The sequence below is a fragment of the Dipodomys merriami genome, unplaced genomic scaffold (genome assembly GCF_024711535.1).
Source record: "Dipodomys merriami isolate MVZ:Mamm:240054 unplaced genomic scaffold, mDipMer1.0.p SCAF_73, whole genome shotgun sequence".
Taxonomy (NCBI): Eukaryota; Metazoa; Chordata; class Mammalia; order Rodentia; family Heteromyidae; genus Dipodomys; species Dipodomys merriami.
Window position 1 is genome coordinate 6810657 of NW_027206324.1, and position 16021 is coordinate 6826677.

The window sequence follows — 16021 nt, forward strand, 5'->3', positions numbered from 1 at the left end:
GTAATCAATGTAATCACTCTTCTATGTCTCATAATAGGCAATAAAATAAACAGTCAAGACATGAATAAAACAAAAAGTAAGGTGAATAACTACACTGAACGCAATATGTAGTCAACATATGTATATAAAGATAAATCATATATTTAACATATACACAAATTTCAGGCCTAAGGAACAGACTTGAATTTCTTGACTTCAAGGAGGCAAGTTTCCCCTTTCCACACTGTGCAACAGTGTTACCCAGACCATGAGTTCAAATCCCAGGCCTGGCAGAAAAAATGGCACCTTTATGCTATGTGACGCCCAGTTCTTAGGTATTCCATTATGCCTCCATTTAATGAATGTAATAGTTTAAATGCATCATAAAGTATTAATTAAAATTGATCAGTGTTCTATAATATAATTGTGTGTAATTTTACCCTAGAATCATTCAAGAACTGCCCATTTAATCATGACATACATCACATTCCATTGGTAATCATATGAATAGGAATGAGTTTCTTAGGATCTCCTGCCATTTGGAAGTTGGATTCAAACTGTGGGCTACAGCTCCCACCTCTTCAACCCGACGGTAGGGAACTCAACGGTCTGTCCAAGAACATCAGAAAGACCAATGATTAGTCAGGCTCCAGTGGCTCTCAGCAGTCCTCCTTGATACTTACAAGGCTGTGATAGGAGGATCATGGTCAAAGTCATCCTAGGCAGGAAAGTCGTTGAGACCCCTGTCCAATTACAAGTGCCAACAAAGCCAGAAGTAGAGCCGTATGGCTCCAGTGGTAGAGGGCTAGCCTTGAGCAAAAGCAGCTCATGGACTGTGTCCAGATCCTGAGTTCAAGGACCGGGACTGGCAACATACAGACATACACAACAATCTGTGCAGCCATCTGGCTAAAGCAGATCATCCTCTTTTCCCCAACTGGATTGGACAGAGTTTCCTGGGAAAGGAGCTGCTGTTATCTTGACTCCATCCATTTGCCTGCATCACAGGATTCCGGCCACACCCCTATTCCGGAATGGTTCTTTTTGACCAACGGGATACAAGAATGGTGGGCACGCCCACATTCCATGTTGCCTGGTAGCACCTGGATACTCTCTGCTGGTTGACACCACTAGCAACAGTTGAAGAAGGTAGAGGTGGCTGAGTGGTGATCAAGAGACTCGAGGCCTAGGAGGAGAGGCCTTGCTCAGCCCCACCACATGCTTGGCCGGGCCCCAGCCCCCTCCCCTCTTTCCCTCTGGAGCAGCGTTTCAAACCTGGTGCTGCTGGCTCGGACATGAGGTGCCTCTTGGAGTCCTCAGGTAATGGTGCATCACCACCCGGTTTGCAGCCCTGACCTGGTCCTGACCCCCCTCTTCTCTGCTCCAGGCCTGAGTGTCCACCAAGGCTCTGCCATCATTGCTCGCCCCACCTGGGGCAGCCACCAACAGCTTCTCCTAGCAGCACATGTGAGTGGCTGCCTCACAGGACCTCACCCTGCGACCCCATTCCCCCCCCACAGACCTATACCTGCGCCTCCCCCATGTCCAACAGTCCAGCCAGGACTCTGCCACAAATGCACCCCAGGGGTGAAGGTGTGTGTTGGCCCGACGATCCCACCCCCATCGCTAGTGGCCAGTGTCCCAGGAAACAGGGAGATACAGGGTTGAATGAGGAGTGGGCACTACAGAGCTCCTGGCCTGGAGCTGTGGGAGCCACACAGCAGCACATCTGCACCCTTTCTCTCCCCGGTGGGAACCTGGTGGCTTTAGTCTGAGTTGGGGAGAAGCATGTCCACACCTGCCTTCTGGAGTCTTTTCCTATTTTCTGGGGTTGGGGGTGTTGAATGCAGAAGATAGGCCCCGCTTGCTGTGTGAGCCCTTGTCTTCTGTGCTCAGTCACCCTTTCACCTGAAGAGGGTCTCAGAAAAGCCCGGTAGGGAGGTGAGGTTGCTGGGGGGTCATAGCAAAAGGTGAATATCTGGGAGCAGTACCCTCCCCCCACACATACACCCAGCCTGTCTTCCCCTCCTCCAGCTGGCAACAGTTCTTATGGAGTGATCACATTTCCCAGCTCTGCCATCTTCTGCTGGTACTCCTGGTCCATCTGGTCTCCAACAAACTCAGGAGAGGCACTGCTCTGAGTCTGTGTGTGTGTGTGTGTGTGTGTGTGTGTGTGTGTGTGTGTGTGTGTGTGTGTGTGTGTGTGTGTTTGTGTGTGTGTGACAGAAAGAAAGAAAAAACAGAGACACAGAGACAGAGACAGAGAGAGAAGGAGAGACAGAGAGACACAGAGACACAGAGAGAAAGACACAGAGAAAGACAGAGAGAGATCATCTTTCTCCTTGTATAGACTGACTGTGCTCAGGTGAGTGATCAGTTGGTAAATTGCAGGTGCTGCATGGACGAGTCTTCTGTCATCGGTCTGGATGGATGTGTGTGTGTGTGTGTGTGTGTGTGTGTGTGTGTGTGTGTGTGTGTGTGTGTGTGTATGTGTGTAGAAGTGGGGTGTAACAAGGAGGCTGGATGCTTTGTTAACTTCTACCTGCTATTTTTGGGGAGTGCATGGGCTTTGCAGGTGAGTTCTGGGTGCCTGGAAGGGTGAGACGCTTGAAGGGGACTCAGCACTGTTTAATTACAAGAACAAGGGATCTCTGTGGCCTGGAGCTGTGTACTCCCTTGGGCCTGGTTGGTGGCTTGCCAGGGGGACAAAGATCATGGCCAGTACTTAGTAAGGATATGAGCCCTGCTAGTATGTAGAGCAACAGAGTAGGTCAGACTCTAGGTCTTCTCATCAGGATGTCTGATGGGAGAGGCCAACCCTATTTTAAGTCTTCAGCTGTGATCTTCAGATCTAAGCCTCCTGATTAGTAGGATTATAGGCATGAGCTCTGGCACTGGGCCTCTGGTTCTTTCTGGTATATTAGAGTTTGACCTCAAGGCCTTAGGCTTGCCAGTCATGTCTTCTACCATGAGAGCCAAGCTTTTCTGTCTTGGGCATTTCCGAGATGGAGACTTAATATGTGCTCAGGCTGGGCTGGATGGAGGTCCTCCTATCTGTGGCAGGCATGCGCCACCAGGCCTGGTCCCCTGTAGTTGGGATGGTAGACATGTGGAGCCATGCTCAGTCATTGGTTTATATGGATTGTCCCTAACTCAGTCCATGGCAGCCAATTCATGACCACAGGTGAAGCTCTGGGTTGGGCCTCGAACATAGGCCCTCAATCTCCTCATGGGACAGTTGTCAGGAAACAAGGGATTAATACAGAGGGCTCTCTGGAGCAGGGCCAGGCACAGAGGGAGCTGCTGTCAGATACGGTTCTCAGGAATTCTGTGAGCATATGACAGAAAGTTACCTGGAAAGGGCTATGATGGGGTCTGTTATTTATCGTGCAACAGGTGTGGGATTATGAAACAAAACATGGCTGTCTTTCTTCATTACCCTACCCACCTGAGGAAGGGGATCCTTTACTGTATTCAATTTTGCCCCTGGGGAAAACGAGGCATGGAGAATACGGGTGACCTACTCATGACATCCTGCTAACAGGAAGCTCAGCCTAACTTCTCTGCCATGCTCCCTAGGACAGTGGGTGCTATTCAGTCCACGTCTTGTGGTGCGAAGTCCACTTCTTGTCAGTCGTGGGGCTTGAACTCTGGGCCTGGGCGCTGTCCCAGAGCTCCTCAGCTCAAGGCTAGCATTCTACCACTTGAGTCACAACACCACTTTTGGTTTTCTGGTGGTTCTTTGGAGATAAGAGTTTCACAGATGTTCCTGTCCGGGCTGGCTATGAACCATGATCCTCATATCTCAGCCTCCTGTGTAGTTAGGGTTATAGTCCTGAGCCATCGGCACCTGGCTTAAGTGTAATTCTGACCCTCTCTCTCTCTCTCTCTCTCTCTCTCTCTCTCTCTCTCTCTCTCTCTCTCTCTCTCTCTCTCTCTTTCTCTCTCTGTGTGTCTTTGTTTCTGTATTTCTCTGTCTCTCTCTCTGTCTCTCTCTCTGTCTCTCTCTCTGTCTCTGTCTCTGTCTCTCTCTCTCTCTCTCTCTCTCTCTCTCTCTCACACACACACACACACACACACACACACACACACAGAGGAACTTATTGAATGGGTGCTGGAGGAGGTGGTCCAGCGTCCCCATGTTGCTGGAACCAAGGTGGCCTTCTCATTCTGGAGGTGGGCTGTGGGTTAGGAGCTCTCTCGCTCAGTCTGTTATATCAGCTTCATGAGGTAAGCCCCTCTGTGCACTGGCTAGACCATAAGGTTATTTATTTTCCATCTAGCCTTATTGGAATTAGTATTGTGTTCTACGTCCTTTTCTGGCAAAAATTTCTGGCCAAAATTATGATACAAATTTATGGAATGAAAATGTAATACCATCTTAAGAAAGTAATTTAGGGCTCTGGGAATGTGGCTTCATGGTACACTGATTGCCTAGCATGCATGAAACCCTGGGTTCAATTCCTCAGTACCACATAAACAGAAAAAGAAACACTGTAAGTGATGCCGTGCCTCAAGTGGTACAGTGTTAGCCTTGAGAGAAAAAAAACCTGAGGAATAATTCCCTATCCCTGAGTTTAAGCCCCAGTCCTAGCAAAACAACAATAACAACAACAACAACATTTAGTTAATAAATGCAAAATAAAGAGCCCATACTTGGAATATATAATTGCTCTTTCCATACTGATTCCTGACAATAGTCCCTAATTCATGTATTTTACCTATATTAGGATACTGTGTTATAAAAAAAGAAGTTTTGTTCATTAGGTAATGGAAATTAATACCAGGAATGTGCTTAGATGTCAGGTGAAGATTAATTCTGGAAATTCAAGGATTCCAGACTTTTGAGTGGTCACTGCTAATCACAATGAGAAGGGTAGTCTAAGTGAGATTTGGAAAACTTTTTGGCCGGTCATGGCACCAAAAAGCAAAGGCTAATTAAGAGTTGTGACAGAAGAGAAAGAGGAACTCCAGATGGAAGGAATAAATGATAGTAACTAAGGTATAGCAGAAACCATTCCAGGAAACCATTTTTGGTTATTGAAGAACTAGTTATCAACTAGGCTTATTCTTCATTGTCTTTAGCAATCTCAATCTCTTAGGCTAGTTCTTAATCTCTGTGTGATAAATGTATCTCCTTCTATGCTGTTCTTTCATACCTGATTTCCCTTGCTCTCTAAAAATCTGTCTTTCTCTATTTCCCTATGAACACTTCCTGATACTAAATACACCTACACAGATGGAAGAGGATGCTAATGTAAGGATCCCATAGCTCATGAGTCATTAATGTAACAAAATGGAAAATGAGGACATATTTATTTTTTTTAATTTTATTTTATTTTATTTGAGAACATACTGTACAGAGGGGTTACAATTACATTGGCAGGATAATGCATACATTTCTTACCAAGCATTGCAGCCTCCTCCTTTGTTTACCCTTCACCTCCCTTCTCAGCCTCCCCCCTCCCCCCCACCCAATCATACAACCCTCCCCCCCAACACCGACATTGTAAAGCTTGCTTTGACATGACATTTTGTAATTCTCCTTGTTGCAACAGGTCCACCTGAATCCTTAAACGACTTGTTTGTCCCCATCTCCTCCACATGTTATACTGACATCAAATAAAGTGAAAGCGGGGGTTACACTGTGGGGGAGGGACATACAAAGCAACAAAGAAATAATCTTATAAATGCGATAGAAACACATGCATGAAAGAAACGGAAACATTAAAATACATATTTAAGGGTTCGTTTTCCTAACATCACATTATCTAACCTTTTCCGCTTGACTCATACCTATACTAGATATTGCAAATAAGGGAAACAATGGGACCTATGTTTCTTCGGGCCTGGCTTACTTCACTTAATATAATTTTTTCCAAGCCTTTCCATTTCCTAACAAATGGGGAAATGCCATTCTTTCTGATGGAGGCATAGAATTCCATTGTGTATATATACCACATTTTCTTGATCCATTCATCTACTGAGGGGCTTCTGGGTTGGTTCCATATCTTAGCTATGGTAAATAATGCTGCAATAAACATAGTTGTGCTGGTAGCTTTAGTGTGGTCTTGTTTGTATACATTTGGGTAAATGCCCAAAAGTACGATTGTTGGATCATAGGGGAGATCTATGTGAAGTCTTTTGAGGAACCTCCATACTGCTTTCCAAAGTGGTTGAAAAAGTTTACATTCCCACCAACAATGAAGTAAGGTTCCTTTCTGTCCACAGCCCCTCCAGCATCTGTTGTTGTTAGAGTTCTTGATTTTTGCCGTTCTAACTGGAGTGAGGTGATATCTCAATGTTGTTTTGATTTGCATTTCTTTTATGGCTAGGGATGTTGAACATTTCTTCATGTGTCTATTGGCCATCCTTCTTTCTTCTTCAGAGAAGCTTCTCTTTAAGTCTTTCGCCCACTTATTTATTGGGCAGTTGATTCTTTGAGGATTTGTTGTTGGGGGGTTTAATTTTTTGAGTTCCAAGTATATTTTAGATATGAGACCCTTGTCCGTTGTATGGCTAGTAAAGATCTTCTCCCAATCGGTGGGCTTTCTATTGATCTTGCTAGCTATGTCATTTGCCCTGCAGAAGCTCTGCAACCTTATGCAATCCCATTTGTTCAACCTTTCTTTGATTTGTTGTGTTTCCGGGTCTCTATTCAGAAAATTTCGGGCTGAGCCAAGGAGACCTAGGGTTTCTCCTATTCCATCCTGTAATGTTTTCAGAGTGTCTGCTTTGAGTTCAAGGTCTTTGATCCATTTGGAGTTGATTCTGGTGCAGGGTGATATATAAGGATCTAGCTTTAGTTTTCTACATGTAGTTAACCAATTTTGCCAGCACCATTTACTGAAGAGTCTGTCTTTCTTCCATTCTATGGTTTTAGCTCCCTTATCGAAGATTAGGTGGCTATAGGTCTGTAGGTTCATTTCTGGGTTTTCAATTCTATTCCATTGGTCCTGAGGTCTGTTCTTATGCCAATACCAAGCTGTTTTGATTACTATGGCTTTATAGTAGAGTTTGAAATTTGGTATTGATATTCCTCCAGCAGTGTTCTTTCCGTTGAGAAGTGTTTTTGCTATTCGGGGTCTTTTTTTGTTCCATATGAATTTTTGGATTGCCTCTTCTATTTCCTTGAAGAATGAGGGTGGAATTTTGATAGGTATCGCGTTGAATTTGTAGATAGCCTTGGGAAGTATTGCCATTTTCACGATGTTAATCTTGCCAATCCAGGAGCATGGGAGGTTTTGCCATTTTTTAAGTTCTGTGTTGATTTCCTTTTTCAAGATTTTAAAGTTTTCATCGTAGAGGTCCTTCACTACTTTAGTTAAGTTAATTCCTAGGTATTTTATTTTTTGTGGGGCTATTACAAATGGAGTTGCTTTCCTAATTTCAGCCACACTTTTCTCATTGTTGGCATACAGAAAAGCCATTGATTTTTGGGGTTAATTTTATAACCTGCTACTTTGCCAAAGTTTTGAATCAGCTTGAGTAATTTGGGAGTGGAGTCTATGGGATTCTTTAAATACAAGATCATGTCATCTGCAAAGAGGGAGAGTTTTATTTCTTCTTTCCCTATTTGGATCCCCTTTATGTCTGCATCTTGTCTTATTGCTGTAGCCAGGCGTTCTAATACTAGATTGAAGAGAAGTGGAGAGAGTGGGCATCCTTGTCTTGTTCCTGAGTTAAGAGGAAATGGCTTTAGTTTTTCACCATTGAGTATAATGCTGGCTGTAGGTTTGTCATATACAGCCTTTATTGTATTGAGGAATGTTCCATGGATTCCTAATTTTTCCAGAACCTTCATCATAAAGGGGTGTCGGATATTGTCGAATGCTTTTTCTGCGTCTATTGAGATAACCATGTGGTTCTTGTTCTTGCTCCTGTTGATGTGATGAATAATATTAATTGATTTGCGTATATTGAACCAGCTTTGCATCCCTGAAATGAATCCTGTTTGATCGTGGTGTATGATTTTTTGGATGAATTGTTGAAGTCGATTGGCCAAAATTTTGTTGAGAAGTTTTGCATCAATGTTCATCAAAGAAATGGGTCTATAGTTCTCTTTCTTTGATGAGTCCCTGCCTGGTTTTGGGATGAGGGTTATGATGGCTTCATAGAATGTATTCGGTAGTGAGCTTTCTCTTTCAATTTCATTGAAGAGTTGGAGGAGTATTGGTGTGAGCTCTGCTTTGAAGGCCTTGTAAAATTCCACTGTAAAACCATCTGGTCCTGGACTTTTCTTAGCTGGGAGGTCTCTTATTGCTGTTTCTATTTCAATGCTTGATATGGGCCTGGTAAGATAGTTTAACTCATCTTGGTTTAGTTTTGGCATGTCAATATTTGCTAGGAAAAGGTCCATTTCTGTCAAGTTGTCGAACTTATTAGCATAAAGTTTTGAGAAGTATTCCCTTATAATGTTCTGAATCTTGATTGTTTCCGTGGTGATGTTTCCATTCTCATCTCTGAGTTTATTAATTTGGGTGTGTTCTCTTCTTTTTCTGATAAGATTTGCTAAGGGTCTGTCAATTTTGTTAAGTTTTTCAAAGAACCAACTCTTTGTTTTGTTGATTCTTTCTATAGTTTTTTTTAAATTCTAGTTCATTTAATTCTGATTTAATTTTGATTATTTCTTTCCCTCTACTGGATTGGGGTTTATCTTGCTGCTCTTTTTCAAGGAGGTTTAGATTTGTCATTAAATTGCTAGTTTCAGATCTCTCCAATTTGTTGATGTAGGAGCTCAGAGCTATAAACTTGCCTCTGAGTACTGCCTTTGCTGTGTCCCAGAGGATATGGTAATTTGTGTGTTCATTTTTGTTGAATAGCATGAACATTTGAATTTCCTTTCTAATCTCTTCCATGACCCACTCATGATTCAGCAGTGTGTTGTTCAGCCTCCATGTGATACCGGACTTTCTTTGGTGGTTTTTGGTGTTGAGTTCTAATTTTATTCCCTTGTGGTCAGAGAGAATGCAGGGTATAACTTCAAGGTTTCTGAATTTAGACAAGTTTGCTTTGTGGCCTAGAATGTGGTCTATTTTAGAAAATGTTCCATGTGCTGCTGAGAAGAACGTGTATTCTGATGCTGCTGGGTGAAATGTTCGGTAAATGTCTGTTAAGTCTAGTTAATCTATGCAGCTGTTTAGATCTGCGGTTTCTCTGTTGAGTTTTTGCCCAGTTGATCTGTCTAGTGGGGAGAGTGGTGTGTTAAAATCCCCAACAATTAATGTCTTTGGATCTATATGGGATTTGAGGGAAAGTAGTGTTTCTTTGATAAATTTGGGTGCTCCATTGTTTGGCGAATAGATATTTAGAATTGTAATATCCTCCTGAAGGAGAGATCCTTTAATTAGTATGTAGCGACCTTCTTTATCTCTTCTCACGATTTTTAATTTGAAGCCTATTTTATCTGATATTAGGATTGCAACTCCCGCCTGTTTATGAGGGCCGTTTGCTTGGTAGGTTTTGTTCCAGCCTTTAACATTGAAAATATGTTTGTTTTTACGGGCAAGATGTGACTCCTGCAGGCAGCAGATAGAAGGGTCTTGTTTTTTAATCCAACTAGACAGTCTATGTCGTTTAATTGGAGAGTTCAGTCCGTTAACGTTAAGAGATAGGACTGAGAGGTATTTGGGAGTTCCTGCCATGTTATCTACCTTCTTGGGGGCTGCAAAAACTGGGTTCTTCCTATGGTTCTTGGATTCTCAGTTTGGGTGCATTTTGTTGGCTTTTATTGTGGTCTTGTTGGTTTTCTATGTGTAGGACATCTTTAAGAATCTTTTGTAGGGCTGGTTTGGTGGAGATGTATTGTTTCAATTTCCTTCAGTTATGAAGGAGAGTTTAGCTGGGTACAGTATTCTTGGTTGATAGTTTTTTTTTTTTAGGCATGGCATACGTCATTCCAGGCTCTTCTTGATTTGATTGTCTCTGCTGAGAAATCTGAGGTGATTCTAATTGGTTTCCCTTTATAGGTGATTACCCTTTTCTCCCTGACAGCTTTAAAGATCTTTTCCTTGTTCTGAGTTGATCCTGTGTGGATTATAATGTGACGGTGGGATGTCCTATTCTGGTCTGGTCTATTTGGGGTTCTAAAGGCTTCTTGTATCTGAATAGGCCTATATTTTTGCATGTTTGGGAAGTTCTCTGCTAGGATCCTGTTAAACAAATTTCCTAGACCATTAACTTCTGTTTCTAGGTGCTCCTCTACACCCATTATCCTTAGATTAGGCCTTCTGATGGTGTCTTCCAGGTGTTGGATAGATCTATCATATTTCTTGGACTTGTCTTGGATGGTTGTATGTTCTTTCTCTATAATATCTAGGCTGTCTTCAATCCCTGAGATTCGATCTTCTGCATGGTCTAACCTGCTGTCAAGACTCTTTACTTTGTTTTTAATCTCTTTTCCTTCTAATTGTTCAGCTTTGATGGCTTCAAGTTCTTTGTTGAAGCTCTGTTTTAGGTCTTGTATGAATCTTTTTACTTCCTTAATTTGGTGTTCAGTGTTTGTCCTCAAATCACTTAGTTGATTGGATATGGTTTCTTTGGACTCCCATTCCTTCTGTTGGGTTCCATTCAGCATTCCCTTTGTGGTCTCCCTGACTTCCTTCAGCTCTTTGTTAATGGATTCTATGGATGCCTTTAGTGATCTTTGTGTGTTCTCTACCTGGTCTCTCAATTCCTGTATTACTCTTTGTTTAGCTTCCTCTCGTTTGTGGGATTCCTGCAGTTCTCTTTGAGTGTTCTCAGCCTGCTCACGCCATCCCTCCCTTTCTATTTGCGTATTCTCAAGTTGTTCACGCAAATCCTGTATCAGTTTTTGAGTAGCTTCCTCACGCTTATGATATTCCTGTATAAACTTCTGGGATGCCTCCTCTCTCTCCCTATCACGCTCATACAGAGTCCTTTGTAAGTTGTCAAACTTCTCATTTATCATGTTTGCCACCAGTGTTTGTAGAGCTATTTGGCAACTCTCTTCTGGATTGTTCATTATCTGATCTGACCCCTGATTATCAAGATTGGAAATTGAGATACCCGAATTTGCCATTTTTCTTTTGTTTTTCCGGCTTACTCTGCCCATTTGAGATGAAGATAGCACCAGTTTTTTGCTACAACACTATCTTAAGGCAACCATCAACCAAAGTTTGCATTTGTACAGTCAATAATCTACAGATACAATCTAGTTCAACAGATACATCTATTCAACATCAAACAACTATATTTTGAAGGACTTCGAACCGCAGAAAAGAATTTGGAAAACCAGAAATTATTAGGATTAGGGAGAGATGTGGGTGAAAAATAGGAATAGATTGGTGTGGGGAGGCACAGGGAGAGTTAACTATGTCCTAATCACAATGCAGGAAATGGGTTGGGTAGGATGCAAGTAGAGAGAGAGAGAAAAAGAAGAGAGGGATAGGGGAATGAAAAGAGACCAGAAAAAAAATAGAAACGTAAAAATTAATGTTATTGTAGAGATTAAAAGACCATCTATTTATAGAGGAATGTGAATATGTTTAGAGAAAGGGAGGGACATAGAGGAGATGTGAAAAACTTTAAGGATGGGAAAGGGAGAAGAAAATATCAGAAGTTCAGTAGAGCTAGACAAAAAACAAAAAGGTAATTATGAAAGAAAGAAAAAGAGAAAGAAGATAAGAAAAGAAAGGAAAACGCTCATTTACATATTCCTAAAATAAAAATTATAAGAGGAGAAAAAAAAGTTACTGGAAATCAATTATTTTTTCAGAAGAGGCAAAAATTAAAGATTAATAAAAGTTTTAAAAGAGAAAAAAATTTGTATATATATATATATCAGGTAACAAAAAACAAAAAACAAACAAAAAAAGAAAAAAAAGGAAAAAAAAAGAAAAAAAAAGTCCTTTGATTTTTTTTTGGGGGGGAGGGGTGGGAAGAATCCTGTATCTCCCTTTTGTCTGTAACCAGCCTTTTGTTGGAGTCTCTGGTCAGCTTGATGTCCTGTGGCTTGATTGGTTTCTTAAGTCGGTTTGTTGGAAGAGGCAGAAAAATGCTCTGCTTTACCCAAGATTTTGAGATCCCCCTCCCAGGTTAGTTTTCTAGGAGGGTGATCTGCTTTGAGAATCACAAAAGAGGGGGATGCAGTGATGAGGCTAGGTTCTGGGTAGTGTTGAGGCCTTTCAACAATCAGTAGCTTTTTCCTGGGGCTGTTTTGTGCAAAAAAAAAATCTCCCAGAGCCCAGCCTGGAGCCATTCTCAGGGTTTCTGTTTTTCAATTGATTGTGGTGGCTGCTAGAGGGAGGGGCAGCCTCTGGCTCTGGTTACCCAGTGAGGGAAGCCACTCCAATGTCTGGCGCCTGAGCTAGGTGACTTTTCCCTGGATGGAGCCGAGTCTGGCAGGTCACTTTGCCGTTAAGTTCTTGTGACCTGCTAAATGACTCGTTTTGTTCCAAGGCCTGGGTTGGAGCTGGCAGCTCCTCCGAGCTTTGTTGGTATCCAAGATGGAGATCACCGGTGCTGGGGGGGGAGGGGTGGCCTTCCCTCCTCTGCTCCCTGAGAAGGAGTGAGGACGTCGGGCTTCTACTCACACCGAGTCTTGGATCCTGGGTCGTCTCTGGTCTGCAAGCTGCAGGATGAAGATGTCCGCTCTTTGTTGGTTCTTGCTGGTGTTGAGTAGAATCCGCTCACCTGCTGCGTCTGGCTCCTTCGTCCCGGACTCTCTGTGTGAGCGCTCAGGTATGGCCCCCGGCTGGGGTCTCCGCGCTTTCGACCCTGCCGCCGCCGCCGCCGCGGCTGCTGGCGAGCACTCAGGTGTTTCTTTTTGCCTTGTCTTCCCTCTCTTGTCTAAGTCTCTGTCCTGTGATGGCACACTTGGTGTGATTCTCTGGCTTAGGACTGTTCACTGGAACTCTAAAACTGCTTTCTATGCGAGAGCTTGTTCAGATTACAGCTTCTCCTCCGCCATCTTCCCGGAACTCTGGAGGACATATTTATTGCTCCCTCAATTATTCTGAAAAGCTGCAATGTCACATCATTTGATTCAGATTTCCATTGTTTGTCTACTTAGTGTCATTTACTGCACTAAATGCAAATATGAGCCGGGTGCTGGTGGCTCATGCTTGCTACTTAGGAGGTTGAGACCAGAAGATTGTGGTTCAAGCCAACCTGTTAAGGAAAGTACATGAGACCCTTATATTCAATTAACCACCAGAAACCCAGAAGTGGTGCTGTAGCTAAAGTGGCAGAGTGCTCAACTTGAGCTGAAGAGCTGAAGGACAGCGTCCAGGATCCAAGTTCAAGTCCCACAACCAACAAAAAAGTGCAAATATGACTTTAACTTTCCCCCAAAGTATTGATGAAGTCAATAGTAATCCTCCAAATAGAGAAAAGTATTACAAAATGATTCAGTGCACCTACTTTTGCTGAGTTATTTAAGTTATGGCTTACTTGCTGGACATAATCTCTTCTTTTAAAATTGTCAAATATTATCTTTATAATAAACTTCATCTAATATTTCTTGGTTCAAAAGAGAAGTCCATAGATTAGATGTCACTTGACTTTCTTACTGTCTTAGTTCGAAGCCAACCCAGGAAGAAGGAGACTCTTTCAAACTTTTATCTGTAATTAAACACCAAATAAGTGGAGTTTTCGCTAAAGCAGTAGAGTACTAGCTTTGTGGGCAGGTGGCAGGAAAGACAATTATACAGGGGCAGGGTCCAGCTCCTGAGTTCAAGCCCCAGAACCAGCACCAACTAAACAAACAAGTAAACAAAATAAAATCCAAGTATTTCTTTGGGACCCTCCTTACAGGAATACTGGTCTGAGAAGAGGCTGCTTTTGCTGATCATACTCAATGGATCCTCCTGTTTTGGAATCCTTATTGCTATGGAAAACTCAGGACCAGACTAAAGGAATTGATAACTGACTCCTGCAACAAGAGAATCATTTCAGGAGTGAAACATGCATAAGACGCTTTAAGACCTCCATATCTTAGTTTCTTTGCAGTAGAACACTTTTAAAACAAAGTTATTTCCTTTAGTTCTATGCTGGCCTTCAAATGACACATTGTTTCCTTTTTAAATACTCTCAACTATAAGTTTACAGACAAGTTTTATATGAGTAAAGAACACTCAAAAAAGTCAGGGACAGAGTTTCCTTCAAGCCTTGTATTCTTTTCTTGTACAGTATAAAGGAAAGCACAAGTTAACTTGAACTTTGTCATTCCTTAATGTTCAATTCCTCTCCTGGGATCAGTTTCCACATCCAGTATCAGTAACTTCCACTTACTTCCAGTAACAATCTATGGTGCTGCTCTATGGCTTCATTGAAATAGCACAAGGACACCTTTGAACATGAGGTAACACGTGTTTCAGAGACAACTTAATAAAGAGAAAATATTAAATTTATGTTGCTTATGAATACATTATCCATGAGTACATTGAGTTCAAACTTCTTTAGTCTTCTGTAAATTAAGGTGAATTTTAAATGGGAAGGGGGTTCTCAGATCATTTTTTCTGAATGTATGTGCTGTGCATTAATTTATGATTTAACAGTATGATTTAACATATGATTTAACAGTAAGAAACAATAGCAATAATAGAGAAATTCTGTGTTTAAGTATAAGCGTTCAATACAATATAGAAGACTCTACAAATAAGGCAACATTGAAACAATAAAGCCACGTACAGTATGTAGATTTATGGGAGTGATATAGAGAAAGCATTACTCCTAAGTGGAATATGAAGCATGAGGCCACTCCCTTTCTAAATCATGCTTGCTAATCACGTAAATTGGTAAAAAAGTAGAATGGAAGAATGATTCTGTTGCCAATGTAAGTCAGATATAAGAGTATGGACTTAACTGGAAAAAGAGTCCATCTTGAGAGAACAGGGATAATACTAGCAATGAACCTAAGATCACATTTCTTTTCTTTCCTTTTCTTATATTCTTTTTTTGTGTTGTTTTTCGTGGTGCTTGAACTCTGGGACTGGGCGCTGTCCCTCTGATACTCAGTTCAAGGCTAATGCTCTACCACTTGAGCTACAGTGGCACTTCCAGTTTTCTAGTAGTTATTTGAGAAAAGAGTTTCCAGGACTTTCCTACCCAGGTTGGCTTTAATCCCCAATCCTCAGATCTTATTATCAATCAGCTTGTGATCACATTTCTAACAGTGTACACTCAGGATATATAATGTGTACATTCATCTATCTTTTTTTTTTTTAATTTTTTTTGGGTCCAGTCGTGGGGCCTGAACTCAGGGCCTGGGCGCTGTCCCTCAGCTCTTCAGCTCAAGGCTAGCACTCTACCACTTGAGCCACAGCGCCACTTCTGGCTTTTTTCTTTTTGCTTATGTGGTGCTGAGGAATTGAACCCAGGGCCTCATGCATGCAAGGCAAGCGCTCTACCACTGAGCCACCTTCCCAGCCCCATCATCTATCTTTATATGAATTCTTGAGTTAAAAATATGAGCTACAGCTTAGTCTTTATAATCGCAAAAATGTTTCTAGTTTAAAAGTTGATACTCCTGGAAAGATAATACCTAAGAATGTAAAGCAGTCTGGGAAGTTCAGTTTGCATCCAGCCTGGGCAGACCAGGCTTTGAGACACTACCTATAATTAACCAGCCAAAAGGTGGAATACCAATCATGAGCAAGATTACTGATTAAGAGCTTGAGGCTTTTGTGTACATAGATACAAACATGCACATACACAGAGAGGCACTTATATGTGCACACATGAATACACAAATGAGACAACTCTCAGAATATGTAGAAAAGTTAGAAAACAATGGAAAATATATCCTGAGTAAGACTAGAATCAAGTGATAATTTTTAATATTAGAAAACCCTCCAGTGAACTTTGTTCAAGAAAGTTGAGACTATTACAAAGGGAGGGACCAGAGATAGTAAGAGAGTCAAGTATTCATTATTAACGGGATGAGATCCATGGAGGAAGGAATCAGAGACCCCTGCAGGTGCATCTGAAAATTTTCATATCCTGTGTCAAATATTAGAACATCTTTGAAAATAGTATATAAACAGTCTGAGCAGTCAGTCTAGTGGATAAGATTATAAGA

At 41.9% G+C, this 16021-nt stretch overlaps 1 long non-coding RNA gene across 1 annotated transcript in view; it reads left to right on the forward strand.

The window, feature by feature from the left end:
- The first annotated feature begins 1124 nt into the window (after nucleotides 1-1124).
- Nucleotides 1125-16021, forward strand: part of LOC138818283 (uncharacterized) — a 75329-nt gene continuing 60432 nt past the window's right edge. Inside the window, exon 1 of the long non-coding RNA XR_011369038.1 lies at nucleotides 1125-1299. This is a non-coding gene — a long non-coding RNA (uncharacterized lncRNA). The remainder of the gene's footprint in view (nucleotides 1300-16021) is intronic.